Raw genomic sequence first — 4,408 nt, 5'->3', positions numbered from 1 at the left:
CACGGGCGGCCCGCTTCTAAACTGAAAAACACCTCTTTAAACATGTTTTTTTGGTCATGCATGGGTACAGCAATATATTTGACTGCCCCCCCCCCCCTTCCCGAGATCTAGAGAACTGAAAATTAGGTCTGAAAAAGGGGGTCATCAAAGCGGCATGTCCCTGTATCACCAATAGATTTGAGTGCCCCGCGGAGGATCCAAATTTTCTCCAATCTAACATAATCAATCTGAATAAAATTTATCACATCAATCAGTGATAGTCACTTCATTACACATACATGTAGGGGAAGGTGGGGTAAGTTGAGCATAGGGGCAAGTTGAGCCACCACCCCCAGGCCAATAATGAATGAGTCAGACATTTTGGTGGTGTCATGTATTGATGACCCATTGCATAACCCCTAAACCCACCACATTGTTTTCAACTTTGAAACATAAAGTACTTTTTTAGAGGGAAAATACAAATTTCAGCCAAAAAAGTAAAAAGGGTGTGAAATAGATGTGCTTTTTACACACACACACACACGTCTTTGAATATAATAAAGACATAAGAACAACATTGTTAGTCCAGGTATGGATCTTCATTCTTGTCATAGTCTTTTACATGAGGGATGCATAAGAAATGTGTGGATGTGAAATTATCGCATTAAGTTCGGACTGGGGTAAGTTGTGGCAGCCAACATGGGGCAAGTTGAGCCATGGTAATTCTTATGGTAATGTATATATATAAAAAAAAAAACCTTAAAAGCCATCGATATGCAGGCAGAAAGGAGCAAATTTACATGACTGTTCTTTTCCTTTTAGAGGATGTTTATAATTAGCAAGTGAAAATACTTTAAGGAAAAATATTGACATGCTGGTTCTCCCCCCATACATTTTGTACATAGTTTTTGTGGCTCAACTTACCCCACAGATGGGGCAAGTTGAGCCATTTGACATCTCTTTTTTCAAAGGTGACAATGACTTTCAGTGTGGGGGTAGAAAGTTATATATAGGTGAAAAATATTTCAGAATTAAATTTTTAGGCAAGTTACTTATTTCTACAAGATTATTAATCATATCAATTCTAACATGAAAAAAGCAAAAAGTGTCACAACTTACCCTGCCTTCCCCTACAGTAAATGGCATGTAATTTATTGAATGTTTGATTCCCCTTTAAAGGCTTAATAGCAAACTTGATTTGATGTATTGTTCTATAACTATGACATTTGTACGTATGCATGTATATATGTCCATGTACATGAGCACAAAAAGCATGTCTAAAGCTTTGAAAGGTAGTTTTTTCTCGCCTGCATAGCAGAGCAAGACTATTAGGCGCCGCTTTTCCAACCGCGGTGGCGGCGGCGGCATCAACATCAGTTGATAAGTTTTTGAAATGACATAACTTAGAAAGTATAAGGACCTAGTTCATGAAACTTGGACATAAAAGTAATCAAGTATTACTGAACATCCTGCCTTGGTTTCAGGTCACATGACCAAGGTCAAAGGTCATTTAGAGTCAATGAACTTAGACCATGTTGGGGGAATCAACAACAAAATCTTAACCCATGCAAGGTTAAGTTTTTGAAATGTCATCATAATAGACCTAGTTCATAAAACTTACACATAAGAGTAATCAAGTATTTCTGAACATCCTGTGCGAGATTCAGGTCACATGACCATGGTCAAAGGTCATTTAGGGTCAAGAACATAGCATTTTATTGTTATTTGATTTTTTTTGGTAAATTAACTATTCAATAAAGTCAGCACTGCTGCTATATTGAATCGTGTTATGCAAGCGAGACTAATATAGGCGCTCCACTTGTTATACTTTAATCATGAAATTTAAGTTCAATCTTTGCTATTTGTTCTCCCATCATTTTTCGCTTTTGATCTGGCGATTGGCCTTCTAATTGTATTTTCTTGGACTCACTTTTCTTTTCTAGATTAATGCAGGAACTATTCATTAATTCTATTTCCATGCCAATAACTTAGTCTTACACTTAAATGAGTATACATGTACAAAGGTACATATTTTATATTGAATATGATTTATGAGACAAAGCTGAGATTGCAAATGAAGGGTACACATTGTGAAAGAGGTAGGCAATGTACAAATGATGCTTACAAGTGAAACACTACGAAGTCCATTAATAAGTGATCTGGAGACATCCAGTATGGACCTACATGTAGTTCATGAAACTTAGACATGAGGGTAATAGTGTATCACTGAAGATCCTGCCTGTGTTTCAGGTTACATTACCAAGGTCAAAGGTCAATGTCAATGAACTTTGGCCATGTTGGGTGATTTGTGGAATTGTCGTCATAACTTAAAAATTGTATGGATCTAGTAATCTAGTTCATGAAACTTGGACATAAGAGACTAGAGTATCCATGTATCCCTGAACATCCTATGTACATTTCAGGTCACATGACCAAGATCAAAGGTCATTTAAGGTCAATTAACTTTGGCCATGTTCAGGGTATTTGCTGAATTGGCATCATAACTTAGGAAGGTTATGGATCTGCACTGTCTGTACGCTGTTATTTTCGCGGGGTTAATTTACCAATCAAACGGCAAAAGCAATATTTCAAGCAAAATCATAATTTAGATACCGATCTGTGACTGTTAAAAAATTATCGCATTGGAACAATTTATCGCGATGCATATGATTTTGGAGCTCCAGCTTGCTTCCTTAACTGTCGCCCTCTATAGGTCAAATTATGCAGTCTCTTTGCCAAATATTGCATTAAATTTAGATGCTCATAAATTTGTGTGTTTTTAAATTTGCGCTTGTTGATCTTGCCGCAAAAACCGCGAAAATTTCAACACTGCGAAAATTTCCACTTTTACAGTAGTTCATGAAACATAGACATAAGGGTAATCAAGTATAAATGATTGTTTTGCACACATCTTATGTTACATGATCATGGTCAAACGTCATTGTTGGTCAATGAACATAGTATTTTATTATCATATGAGTGTTTTCTTTTGTGAATGATTATTCAATATCTGTTTTCAAAGTCAGCACTGCTGCTATGTCGAATCGTGTAATGCAGGCGAGACTCCCAGAGGTGTTCCACTTGTTTGTTTCATCCTGAATACCATATCATACACTGACTTGAATATGGGCATGGAAATTACAATTAAATTTGTATGCTTAATGTAACATTTGTTTCAGAGCCAAACAAAAGTAAAGTTATTCATCTAAGCAGTTGAAAACGTGTTGGAGCTTATTGAGATGAAAAGGAGAATTGTAAGAAAAAGGGATCACTGAAAGTTAAGTACACAGGAATCAAAAGCGGAAAACAAACACTTTAAGGAGAATAATTCCCCCACTATTGTATCACGTGATGACCCAGTGTGATGTGAACACTCCACACTGGTAAAGAACCAAAGTTCAATATAAAAATCAAGGTCATATTAAATAGCTGAACTATCTGAAAAGATTTCTATTATAATCATGAATGCATGGATAGTGAGTGGGAGTGATTGCTTTTTATGAGGCCTGGTTGATCCTATCGGTAAACAACTTTAACCATGACAAGCACTTTGTCAATACTTCATACAGACAATGTTATTGCAGAATACATTAACTTGAATATGACATTTGACTGAAAACATTACATGGCATATACTATGGCATATGTACATTGTGCTATTACAGGCCAGGAACAGATTGTGAGCTTCAGCAACATTCTTTATCTGAGTTCCGAGTGTTGTGTATCATTTCCTGTTTATACAGAGCCCATTTCTATTTTCTGTTTTTATAGTCAACTGGTACCGTATATGAAACCAGTATCAAACTGGAATAATGTACAACACATGTTCAGATATTTTTAATTCAGAAGCACAAACATGTATGCCTGAATCCTGATGTTGAAGTTACATGCAAATCATACTTTACATGTATATTTGCATATTTTCATTAAAAAAAAAATTGTCAATGTGTATACATGCATTTAAAATCACTATTTTTAAGTCATCTACCCTGGGGAGTGGGGAAATAGTAGCCAATAATCAATAATTAGGCAAAATTAATATTTTTGAGATCATAATTTAGAAAGAATTTATAAAAAGATCCATGGGGTATACATGTACTCTACAGATGCCCTTGAATTGAAAATGTAAACAAAAAAGCAAACTCAACCAAGATGTTAGGGCCAAATATTTTTGTATGGTCCAATGTATGCATTCTGCAGTGCATGTGGCAGCTCTTGGGGGAATTAAGTCTTGAGTCATTTTCGTATTCTTTTGGTGATTCTAAATTACAATCAACATTTCTCTTTCTCAGTTTGAAATAATCTCTTTTATCTCACAACCAGAACTAAAATGTGTAAAATGGGGGTAAAAATACATTTGCACCCAACCCTCATCAGTTATTGATTTGACTTCTTAATTGCATATTTTATCTCCCGGTTTTATCTACCA

This window comes from Lytechinus pictus, chromosome 3, assembly GCF_037042905.1.
Source record: "Lytechinus pictus isolate F3 Inbred chromosome 3, Lp3.0, whole genome shotgun sequence".
Lineage (NCBI taxonomy): Eukaryota > Metazoa > Echinodermata > Echinoidea > Temnopleuroida > Toxopneustidae > Lytechinus > Lytechinus pictus.
Note: the sequence above shows the minus strand (reverse complement) of the source record.